This window comes from Vipera ursinii, assembly GCF_947247035.1.
Source record: "Vipera ursinii genome assembly, chromosome: Z".
Taxonomy (NCBI): domain Eukaryota; kingdom Metazoa; phylum Chordata; class Lepidosauria; order Squamata; family Viperidae; genus Vipera; species Vipera ursinii.
Window position 1 is genome coordinate 124,428,904 of NC_139517.1, and position 13,026 is coordinate 124,441,929.

The following is a 13,026-nucleotide window of genomic DNA, read 5'->3' on the forward strand; positions in this document are numbered from 1 at the left end:
TGTACTTACACCTTTGATTTTTTCCTGCCTAAATGCAAAACTTTGCTTTTCTCCACATTGAAACTCATTTTGTTGGATAGAGTCCATTGTTCAAGTTTGTCAGGATCTTTTTGGATCCTGAGTTTGTCTTCTGGGGTGTGGGCTACTCCTGTCAGTCTGGTGTCATCTGCGAATTTGATGAGTTCCCCTTCTATTCCCTTATCTAAGTCATTAATGAAGATTTTTAAGAGTACTGGGCCCAAGACAGAACCTTGTGGTACCCCACTGCTTACTTCTCTCCATGTGGATGTAGTGCCGTTGAGGACTACTCGTTGAGTATGGTTTGCCAGCCGGCTACAGATCCATCTGGTGGTGATGTTGTCTATTCCACCTTTTTCTAGCTTACCCAGGAGTAGGTTGTGGTCTACTTTATCAAATGCCTTACTGAAGTCTAAGTATACTACATCCACAGTATTGTATTTACTTAATAACTGCAGTGATTTCCTTAATTTGCTTTGGCAGAAAAAGATCATAAAATTATTTATTTTATTTTATTTTATTTTTTATTTTAATTCCATTTATATCCCGCCCTTCTCCGAAGACTCAGGGCGGCTTACAAACTTAGCAGTAGCCTTCATTCTATGTATATGCCTGCTTGTTAGGGCTTTCACACACACACCCAAGCGGCATTATTACAAAGTCATCTTAATTGCCCCCAACAATCTGGGTCCTCATTTTACCTACCTGGGAAGGATGGAAGGCTGAGTCAACCTTGAGCCTGGTGGGACTCGAACCTGCACTAATTGCAGGCAGCTGGTGTTACTTAAGGAGGCATTAGCCCACTGCTCCACCAAGGCTCTCTTTTTTTTTAGCTGTAATTCACTTAACAACTGCCTTGCTCAGCCATGGAAACTTTAGTCCCAATTATGGTCATATTTTGAGGACTGTCTGTACAGTCATGGACTGGGAACTGCTTAGCTTCTGCCTTCCATTGTAGGATGCTGCAGCATGCAACCACAATTGGCAGAGGGAACCTCCATCAGTAAGTGGGCCAAGTGTTAAGTGAGTTGTGTCTTATTTTATGACCTTTTTTGCTGCTGTTGTTAAGCGAATCCACCTTCCTCCATTGACTTTGCTTGTCAGAAGCTCCCTGGGAACTGGTAATCACGTGATACTGGGACACTGCAACCATCACATGTACATGCCAGTTGCCAAGTGCCCGAATTTTGATCTCGTAACGCTGCAATTTTTTTTAAAGTGTGTTGCTTTGGGTAGTGAGATGGGCAGCCTATAAAATTAAAAAAATAAATACAGATAGTCGTCAACTTACAACCACAACTGAGTCCCAAATTTATGTTCTTAAGTGAGAAATCTGTTAAGTGAGTTTTGCCCCATTTTATGACCTTTCTTGCCACAGTTCTTAAGTGAATCACTGTTGTTAAATTAAGTGAATCTGGTTTCCCCATTGCCTTTGCTTACCAGAAGGTCTTCCAAAAAGGTGCTTTTTCAAGAGGCAAATGGACTTCTGCAGCTCTGACTGGATGGTGAAGGATGGAAGGATTTATATTCCTTGCAGTCATCTGGTCATTAGCCCTCTCTCTGAGAATCGTTGAGATTGGTTGGAGGTTTATCTGTGCCCTCAGGGACACCTGAATAGTGCAAATGGGTGTGGAATGTTTTTGGAATTGCTGATTCATTGTACAATCTTGCATGGTACAGATGTGCTGTAGAACACAATCCTTTCAGCAGTTCCAAGAAGATTCTACACACATTTGCACTATTTAGGTAACCCTGAGGGCAAAGATAATCTTCCAAGTGGCCTACAATTAGCCCTCAGAAAGAAGGTGAATGACCAGATGACTTCAAGGAATATAAATCCTTCCATTCCCCACCATCCAGTCAGAACTGAAGAAGCTTCTTGGATGAGAAGCGAAACGCCTTCAAGGAAAAACCAAGAAAGTCCAGCTGCCTCCTGAAAAAAGCACCTCTGGGACAACCGTGACTTGGATGGCTGAGACATTTATGACAAGGTCCCAAAAGGGAATCATGTGACTCTGGGACACTACAACCATCATAAATGTGAGTCAGTTCTCAAGCAACCAAATGTAAATCATGGGGAGGACACTAAAATGGACATAAGTGTGAAAAATGATCATGTCACTTTTTTCAGTGCCGTTGTAACTTTGAACGGTCATTAAACGAATTGTTGTAAATCGAGGACTACCTGTAAGGGGATTGGTCGTAAATCACTCTTTTCAGTGCCATCATAACTTTGAGAGGTTGTTTAAAGGAATGGTCGTAAGTCAGGGATTAGTATAAGGATCAGCTGTAGGATGTAGCAGGGGGTTGGACTAGAAGACCTCCAAGGTCCCTTCCTACTCCGTTATTTTGTCACTCTATGCAGCCGCACACTGCTCTTTTATTGCAAAGATTGGAGAAGAACACAGAATTTGGAATAATAAAGTTGGAAGGGACCTTTGAGGTCATCTAGTTCAACCCTCCGTGTGAGCAGGAGAGTCTGTACAATTTCGGATAAATGGTTGTCCAATCTCTTCTTGAAAGTTTCCAGTGATGGAGCACCCACAACTCGTGAAGGCAAGCCATTCCATTGATTGGTTGTTTTCATTGGTAGGAGCTTTCCCCTTAGCTAGGTCCAAACGTTGCATTTGAATTGTCCCTCCAAGGCAATTAGACTTGCAACACCCAAAGCTGACTCTCAATCAAAGGCCAGTCTAATGAGAGATTCCCCAAAGCTGCTGTTTCATAAAGAACACCCAGCTGGAGAACCGCTGCTTGAGACCATCACTGGAAGCTTTCAAAAAGAGACTGGACAACCGTTTGTCTGAAATGATACCGTACAGGATCTCCTGCTTGAGTGGAGGGCTGGGTTAGAAGACTCTAGAACAGGGGTGTCAAACTCAATTTCATTGAGGGCCGCATCAGCATTGCGGTTGCCCTCAGGGGGCCAGGTGGGTGTGGCCTGGGTGGGTGTGGCCTACTGGGTGGGCGTGGCTAGAGTGCGTATGGCCTACTGGGTGGGCGTGGCCAGCTCTACATCGTTGGCATCAAGGGTGCCTATGGGGGCCTGGGCAGGAGTGGGACAGATCTGGGGGTCTCTGGCAGAAGGAGGGTCTCTGGGCCAGGGCCAAGGCAGTGGGGGCCGTTCCCTCACTGTTTCCAGGATGGCTTCGGGGGCCACATGAAACCACTTTGCGGGCCGGATCCGACCCCCGGGCCTTGTGTTTGACATTTCTGCTCTAGAATAAGACTAGGCTAGAACAACTCGATTATTCTATGTTCGATGAGATGCTTCAAGTCGACCCATCTCTTTTTACCAGCCTGTGATTTTTTGCCATCTGTTGCTGGCCATGACTGGTGGCCAGGAACTGGCCAGGAATGTAGACAGGATTAGGGCTTGGAAGCTGCGAACAATAGCCAACTCGCATGCAGAAGGGGTAGGAGGGGGGGGGAAGGCAGTTGAGCTTATAGCCCTTAAAATGAATGGGGCCTGCAAACAGAGCCCGCTCCCCACCTCCCTTTGGCTGCCACGTTGGCTTCTCCTCCAGCTATTATTACTGCTTATCCATCTATGAGAAGTCAACAACACCAGGGGCATGAGCGGCGCCAGCCGTCAGAGGGTCTGTGTCAGGATCAAATTATCCCCCAGGCAAGCAACGGCAGAAGGATTAAGGGTCAGGCCACACAAGTGAATTCCTTAACTTCCAGCAATAGATTCCCCAGGCCATTTAAAGACTGGGATGGTGCTGGAGGGGTTATTGGTCAAGAGGCCAGCATGCCTTGTGGCAAGGGCAGGGCTGAGCTGGTTGTTAAAGATCTGCTTTGTGTGAAGAGTGTGCACAACTGGAAGAATCAGTACGGGCTCCATTTTTCAATGTGGTCTGAACTTCAAGGCTATTTTGAAATAAATCAGTCCTTCAAGGTAGGTCAGAACAGGGACTAAAGTCACAAATACAGGTAGTCCTCAACAGATGATCCCAACTGAGCCCAACATTTCTGTTGCTAAGTGAGATAAGTTGCTAAGTGAATTCCGCCCCTTTTTTACAACCTTTCTTGCCCCAATTGTTAAATGAATCACTGTGGTTGTTAAATTAGTAACACGGTTGTTAAGTGAATCTGGCTTCCCCATTGACTTTGCTTGGCAGAAGGTTGCAAAAGGGGATCACACGACCCCAGGGACACTGCAGCCGTCATAAATGTGAGTCAGTTGCCAAGCATCTGAATTCTGATCAAGTGACCATGGGGATGCTGTAATGGTTGTAAGTGTGAAAAACGTTCGAAAGCCACTTTTTTCAGTTCTGTTGTAACTTTGAATGATCACTAAATGACTGTTGTAAGTCGAGGACTATCTGCATTAATACAATTTTTATTGTAGACTTAGAGAAACAAAATCTTGCAAGTCTGAATGTATTTTTCCTTCCTCCTCGTCTTTATCTAGAGGTCTTGTCTAGCACTTTCCTCAAATTACATTTCTGCTTCTGACTCAAATTTCTTTTATAGATAACCCTTGACTTATGAATGGTCGCTTAGTGACCATTCAAAGTCATAACAGACCCCACCCCTCCCCAAGAATTTACAACCTAGTTCCAATGTTGCAATGGCCACACCCCCTATAGTCATGTGACTGCATTTTGGTTGCTCAGCAACCAGCCTGCATATATGGCCATTTGCAATGTTCTGTAATTATGTCACCACAATATATGACATTTTTGCTGAAAATCAGCATTTACTTCTAGTTTTTGGCAAAAATGCTCCATAATGAACAATGGATTTGCTTAATAACTGCCTTGTTTACTCAACGGCCGTTGCAGTTGTTCTATGAGCACGGAATTTGCTTAATGACTGCTGCAAAAAGGTTATATTCTTGCGTAGTCCGGAGACGAGCCACTTTAAGACTGTGGAAGCAGTGTACTGTGTGAATGGCTGAGATTCTGCAGGGTGACAGTGGTGCACTGGAACAAATGATAACACACATAGTTCAAGTATGTCTTCTCAGGAAATTTCAAGGCACTTAGGAAGGTCTCATTGCAGCCACATCAGAAATGGTTAGATGGTTAGCTTCTTTAGATATTGAATTATAACCTCCATCCCATTGCAATTCTGTGGCTCCATATTATGGAGATTTTATCATGGTGTTTTTTTCCCTAATTCAATATTTTATCTCATCTATTGTATTTCTATTTGTAGGTGCCCATAAAAAAAGAAACTCCCAGAATTTACCAGCAAGTGCCATGGATTTCAACTCCCAGAAGTCCCCCACCAACATGCTAGCTGAGGAATTCTGGGAGTTGAAGTCCACCTATCTTAAAGTTGCTGAGGTTGAGAAACATTGTTTTAAAAGATCTCAAAGGAGTTTGATGAGGTTGCCGGAATTTCTCAAGAGTCTTTGCATGAACTGGACTTTCTTGTGGTTTTTTTTGTTTTGTTTGAAAACGTTTCGCTTCTCATCCAAGAAGCTTCTTCAGTTCTAAATAAATGGTGGGAAGTTCATTCAGCTAGAGCTGAAGAAGCTTTTTGGATGAGAAGTGAAATGTTTCAAAGGGGGGGTGGGAATTAAGAAAATCCAGTTGCCTTTTGGAGAAAAACACTTTTGACACAACCATGATATGGAAGATTGAGAATCTCCACAGACATGCAGGGTGTAAGGAGGAAGTGAATCAAATAGAGGACCCAGATGGCTTTAAGTCATGTGGGAATCCACCCCACTTCTGAGATCTAAGGCAGAAAGATTTGATTTGATTTATTATATTTGTATACCGCCCTTCTCCCGAAGGACTCAGGGCGGTGAACAGGGCACATATAAAAAATACAGGATACAAAAATTAAAAAGAATTAAATAGTAGCCCAGCTAAAACAATCAATAACAATATAAAAATCCCCATTAAAACCCCAACATATCCCCCATCAGATGTCAAAGAAGGAGGAGGAGGAGGACAAAAGGGACTTACTCTGTGTTCTGCACCGCATATTTCTACTACCATGGAATTGGCACTGGGCTGACACCAAGCTTACACAGGCACACAATAGACGTTTTGCTTAGGGAAGCATATTTGTTTCGGGCAGAGATTGTCCCTTTTAAAGTGGATGAAATGCTCTTGGGCATTTCCAACACTGAGGTGGGCTGGGTGCCTCTTTTCCAAAAAGTTCTTTCCGATGATAGCAACAGGGTGGATGCAGCAGCTCGCCAGTCCTGGGGGCAGGAGAAGATGGCCGTGAACAGGTGGGTCGCATTGTTTGAGGCCTGAGTCACCAGCAGCAAAAGTGGGGGGGGGGGGGAGAGAGAGAGAGATAAGGGGGATAGGGGTGCTTGGAAGCCTAAAGCAGCGTTTAATTCGGACGGTTTTGCTTTATTCTCTCTCTGCTGCTTTCCATCTCTTGAATCTTGTTGGGAGGGAGAAAGGCTGCAAAAGATGTAGCAGAATGCAGCCGGATGCAAGTAAGAATTCACCCAGATCTAAACGCAAGATGGGAACTATACAGGAATCTAGGAGAGCAATGACAAACCACTTGTGTACAGGTGGATCCCAACTCAGAACTGATGTTGGTAATCAAGACAGTTACTAAGTGAATTGTGCCCTGTTTTATGACTTTTCCTGCCCCAGTTTTTAAGTGTGCCGTTAAAGCAGCCGTTAAATTAGTAACACGGTTGTTAAGTGAATCTGGCTTCCCCATTGACTTTGCTTGCTAGAAGTTCACAAAAGGAGATCACATGACCCCGGGACACTGTGACCGTCATAAATATGAGCCAAGCATTTGAATTTTGATCACGTGACCAAGGGGGATGCTAAATGAACTGTTGTAAGTTGTAAGTAACTGTTGTAAGTCAAGCACTATGTATATGCTGCCAGGAAGATTAATAGACATGTTTGTAGGGTCACTAAGGATCACATTCAACTCAGGGAAGGCTTTGGCCATCTTCACACCTAGCAAAGACTTTGTCTCCACAATATTGTGTTTATCATGAGGGAGACAGCTTCATGTCCTCCTTAACGGTGACAGGATTAAAGTACAGTTAGCCCTCCACTTACGACCACAACTGGGGAAAAAAGTTTCCATTGCTAAGCGAGGAAATCGTTAAGTGGGTCACACCTGATTTTACAAATTTTTTCTTACCATGGCAGCAGTTTTTAAACGAATCCTGCAGTCATTAACCAAATCCAGTGTTGACTTTGCCTGTTAGAAGTTGGCTGGGTAGCTTACAAATGGTGATCACATGACTCCAGGATCCTGTGTCCATTATGAATATATGCCGGTCACATGATCACATGGGGATCAGCATATATGGGGATGTTGTGGGGATGTTGTGACAGTTGTAGTAACTGGTCATCCATTTTCTCAATGTGGTTGTAACGTGAAACGGTCACTCTGCAAATGATTGTAAGTTGAGAACTACCTGTAGTATTTTCCATTATCTGGCATCATCTCAGTTGGCCTAATGAGTAAGGAAATCTCTTCACGAGAAATCAGGAGTAGATTTACTAGAAAGAGGCAGGAGATGTTAAAATTTCACAGAAGATGCGACATTTCACAGCTAATGTATTTTATTCCTGACTCAAGAACTACTTACCCCTCAAGAATGAATTACTCAAGAACCACAGTTTACCCCTGTTTCCATTTTAACAAGAGCTGTGTGATTTTTTTTCAGCCTTCTTGAATGTATGCAGTGCTCAGTCTGTGCTACTAACAACTGGGTTTGTTTCCATACTCACGGGTGTGCAAGTGCAAATAAAAGCAACCACATGCATATAGTGGGAATTTTTCTCCAAAAGCCAATTATGGTTATTGAGAGATAGGAGGGCCAACAGGATTAGCAAAAATGATTAAATCTGATTGCCTTGGTTCAACTTTTTATCCCTCTCTAGGATCTACTTACGAAACAGCACAAATAAGCCTTAGATAGCCTTTTGATTTAAAATTATTTTTGCGGGAAACTTGCATTTATTTCTAGTTTCCAGTAAAAAAAAAACACCCATTGGAAACAATGGGATTACTTAATGCGGTGTTTGCTTAACAAAATCAGTCAGAATCACCTGATGACCTGCTTAATGACCAGCGCTACTTACAACCTGTTGCAGTCATAAGCTGAGGGCTGGTACAATCTTGTGACATAGTATGAGATTTTTGATGTCCTCTCTCTCTCTCTCTCTCTCTCTCTCTCTCTCTCTCTCTCTTTCTTTCTCTCTCTCCCCCCCTCCCTCCCCCCTCCCTCCCCCCTCCCTCCCCCTTCTTTCTCTCTCTCTCTCTCTCTCTCTCTCTCTCTCTCTATATATATATATATATATATATATATATATATATATATATATATATATATATATACACTTTAATTTAATTTAATTCTTTGTTAGCAATCTAAAATTTACACAAATATGAGCTGTCACTATACACACACACACACACACACACACACACACACACACATACATACTTCTATCTATCATCTATCTATTTGTCCGTCTGTCTGTCTGTCTAATCTATCTATCTATCTACAGTATCTATCTATCTATCTATCTATCTATCTATCTATCTATCTATCTATCTATCTCTATCTATCTATCTATCTTCTTTCTATTCTACCTTTAGTATTTTTACAAATAACTCCAGGTGGCAAACATATCTAACACCCCTTCCTCCACCTGTTTTCCTCACAACAACAACCCTGTGATGTGGGTTGGGCTGAGAGAGAGTGACTGGCCAAGGTCACCTAGCTGTCTTTCATGGCTAAGATGGGACTGGGAATCACATTGTCTCCTTGCAGACATTTCATTACCCAACTAGGTGATGTCATCAGCGCTGTGGTGTAGGTTGGTCAGACAGAGAAGCACTGGCTTCAAATTACCCCATGTAAGGATAACCTTGAGCTGGGGTATCCTCAGGGTATGTCCAACATCCTTAAAGCTGTCCTACTCCACTCAGGAATAAACCTTGATCTACTGATGCTGGTGCCTTGAGATGTCTCTTAATTTTTTGAATCTCCCTCTGTTCCTCTTTCAGATGAAAAGTTTCCAGGAGTTTTAGCTGCCTCTGACAACAGAAGCCACGTGTCTCCGCAAGGAGTGGGATTCTCCCCGTCTCTCTCCGTTAAGGATCTCTCTGCTCTCTATCTCTCCCACATAGCTGCTGCTGCGGCGGCTGTTTATCCCACCGACCGTCAGACAGAGCGGGTGAGTTTCCGTTACGTTTCTGCCTCTCTAGAACTATTTTCTCCAGCAAATGTTCCATCAGGATGAAAAGGCGCATATTTTTTTTTCCTTTTCAATGCCGTGGTGGGCTTTTGTGGCCAAACTGTCGTTCATGCAACCAACTGCATATAAAGGCATTTTGTGCATCTGAATGTCAGGGGAGGCAGGAATGGGCAGGGGAGGCCTGTAAAAATCTGCAAACTCCAAGGTGCAAAAATTCAAAATCCTGGGTTCAGGTGGCATCAAAATATATGAACAAAGATTTTAGAGGCAAGTCTATACCAGCTTTCAATTGCAGGTCAAAAGTGGTAGATTTCACTGCCTATAGTTCCTTGCAATAGTGGCTGAGAAGCATGGGATACAAAGCCTCGAGCTAGGAAAGGTGGACTTTACTCCAAATGGGTGATGCTGTATATTACTGTCCAAGGGAACCGGGATGCCTTGCGTACAGTCACTCATGCGCTCGTGACCTCTCGTCTGGACTACTGTAATGCTCTCTACATGGGGCTGCCCTTGAAGACCACTCGGAGGCTCCAACTGGTGCAGAATGCAGCCGCGCGAGTTGTGCTGGGAGTCTCCCGATACTCCCATGTTACACCTTTGCTCCGCGAGCTGCATTGGCTGCCGGTTGCCCTCCGGGTGAGATTCAAAGTGTTGGTAATGACTTACAAAGCCCTACATGGCATGGGTCCGAATTACCTACGGCAACACCTGCGGCCAGCGTCAACTTCCCTCCGTCCAGTGCGCTCCCACAGAGAGGGCCTCCTCAGGGTGCCTCCGATCAGAGAATGTCGACTGGTGACCCCCAGGGGGAGGGCCTTCTCTGTGGGCGTGCCAGACCTGTGGAACCGCTTGCCGGTCGAGCTCAGGTTGGCCCCCGACCTTCGCTCCTTCTGGCGGGATCTAAAAACTTATTTATTTGAACAATCCGGCCTGGTTTGATGGGTTAGGGTCGGGGTTTTAACATGGTTTTTAATTATTGTTTATATTGGGCATAATATTTAATTGTTTTTTTAACTTTTGTACTTCGTTTTTATATTTATAGCCCTGTACACCACCCTGAGTCCTTCGGAAGAAGGGCGGTATAAAAATTTAATAAATAAAAATATATTTCCTAGACACCCAGTTACAATTCCTTTAATTTTGAGGCTTGAAATTAATTATGAAATTTATCCGCTTCTTAGTGACTGAATTGTTCTTTCTTCCTTGGTTTGAAAGAAAACTACATTGTTACCACCCCACTGCTATTTTCCTTGCTTTCTTAACTGGACTTTTCCCCAAATTAAGGAGTGATAAAACCGAAATATTTTATATACTTTAAAGCTGTGTTTTCTCAGTGATGGAAAAAAGGAGGAAAATGCCACTATAATGTTGATCCAACTAATGACCACTTAAGATTGACTCACTCATTGCTGGCTGGGGTATTCTGGGAGTTGAAGTCCACACATCTTAACATGGCTAAGGTTGGCAAACACCGCATCAGAGGGACACAACAGAAAAATGAATTGACTGCAATGTGTTTGCATTATGGTTTGCCATAAAGGAAGAGTGTGTCTACATCATAACAAACAAGCAAATATAGGCAGCCCTCAACTTATTGCCACAACTGAGCCCAAAATTTATGTTGCTAAGCGAGACTATTGTCAAGTGACTTTTGCCCCATTTAATGACCTTTCTTGCCACAGTCGTTAAGTGAATCACTGCAGTTGTTGAGTTAATAATACGGTTGTTAAATGAATCAGGTTTCTCCATTGCTTGTCAGAAGCTCACAAAAGGGGATCACATGACCCCGGGACACAGTGACCGTCATAAATATGAATCAGTTGCCAAGTGTCTGAATTTTGATCACATGACCATGGGGATGCTGCAGCGGTCATAAGTGTGAAAAACAGTCATAAGTCACTTTTTCAGTGGCATTATAACTTTGAACTAGCTGCTTTATTTATAAGTCATGCAAATAAAAAAACGAAATCCACTTTGTAGTATTACACTTAAATCTAAGCTAAAGCTGCAGTTTTATAAGAAAGAAAGAAAGAAAGAAAGGAAGGAAGGAAGGAAGAAAGAAAGAAAGAAAGAAAGAAAGAAAGAAAGAAAGAAAGAAAGAAAGAAAGAGAAAGAAAGAGAAAGAAAGAAAGAAAGAAAGAAAGAAAGAGAAAGAAAGAAAGAAAGAAAGAAAGAAAGAAAGAAAGAAAGAAATTTATTATGTTAAATTTATATCATATACCACCCGTGTATAAATCATGCACCACTTACTGCTTTTCTGTTTTTCTATGTTCTATTCAGAATTTCATACACCAGATCCCTTATAATACTCTTGATAACCAGCAAGCAAGCAGGTAGGAAATTCTGGGACTATGGTTGCCTAACCCAATTTCTGCAGTCAACTGCTTGAAGTTGTGTGATTCAGGATGTGCAAAATAATCGTGTTTTTTGGAACTTCACTAATACCAAGCTAGTTTGAAAATGCTGTTTCATTTCCTCTTCTTCTAGCTTACTCTTGTATTCGTTTCTTGCTTATTAAAAAAAATGTTCATGCGTATAACTGAGGAACTCACCACGCTAAAAATGTGCAGGAAATGGGATTGATTTTATGTTGTAATTCAGGGATCTCTTTCACACTTTCGCGCTCTGCAGGTCTATTCATGATCTGTCAGGTGAAAAACAAAATAATTTGGCTATTTTCCTCCGCTGTGTCTTTCCTTCTTTCTGTAGTTTTGCCTGCTAAAGACGCTGGCATCTCTTGATTACCTTTTTCGGGCTCCAAAGGTAGTCAGGATCAGGCCCATTAATAGCTGCATGAGACATACAAGTAGTCCTCGACTTACGTCCATAACTGAGCCCAGTTTTTTGTTGCTAAGTGAGATAGTTAAGTGAATTTTGCCCTATTGTACAATCTTTCTCGCCACAGTTGTTAAGTGAATCACTGCAGTTGTTGTTAATTACAAGGTTGTTACGTGAATCCGGCTTCCTCATTGACTTTGCTTGTCCAAAGTTTGCAAAAGGTGATCACATGACCCCAGGACACTGCAACCATCCTGAATATGAGCCAGTTGCCAAGCGCGTAAATTATGATCACGTGACCATGAGGCTGCTGCAATGGCCATAAGTGTGGAAAACAGTCATAAGTCACCTTTTCCGGTGCTGTTGTAAATGTGAACACTCACTAAATATACCTGTATACCAGAGAATCATAGAGCTATAGAGTAAATTGGGAAAATGCAAAGTCATCCTGTTTTCAACACTTGGCAGCTTTCAGATATAATAATAATAATAATAATAATAATAATAATAATAATAATAATAATAATAATAATAATAATAATAATAATAAATAATAATAATAATAATAATAATAATAATAATAATAATAATAATAATAATAATAATAATAATAATAAAGTTGGAAGGGACCTTGGAGGTCATCTAGTCCAACCCCCTGCTAAGGCTGGAAACCCTATATCATTTCAGACAAATGGCTGTCCAGTCTCTTCTTAAAAACTTCCAGTGTTGGAGCATTCACAATTTCTAGAGGCAGGTTGTTCCACTGGTTAATTGTCCTCACTGTCAGGAAGTTTCTCCTCAGTTCTAGGTTGCTTCTCTCCTTTATTAGTTTCCATCCGTTGCCTCTTGTCCTGCTTTCAGGTGCTTTGGAGAATAGCTTGACTCCCTCTTCTCTGTGGCAGCCCCTGAGATATTGGAACGCTGCTATCACTCTTCTCTCCATTAAACTAGACATACCCAATTCCAGCAACCGTTCCCTATGTTTTAGCCTTCAGTCCCCCAATCATCTTTGTTGCTCTTCTCTGTACTCTTTCCAGAGTCTCAACATCTTTTTTACATCGTGGTG

At 42.4% G+C, this 13,026-nt stretch overlaps 1 protein-coding gene across 2 annotated transcripts in view; it reads left to right on the forward strand.

Annotated features, from left to right (window-relative positions):
* Positions 1-13,026, forward strand: part of XIRP1 (xin actin binding repeat containing 1) — a 37,711-nt gene that overhangs the window by 12,611 nt on the left and 12,074 nt on the right. The window contains exons 2-3 of one of the 2 annotated variants that reach the window (XM_083376966.1): positions 8,992-9,161; positions 11,463-11,515. The gene's annotated coding sequence lies outside the window, so the exon portion shown is untranslated. The remainder of the gene's footprint in view (positions 1-8,991; positions 9,162-11,462; positions 11,516-13,026) is intronic. The other variant, XM_083376967.1, reaches the window with a different exon arrangement.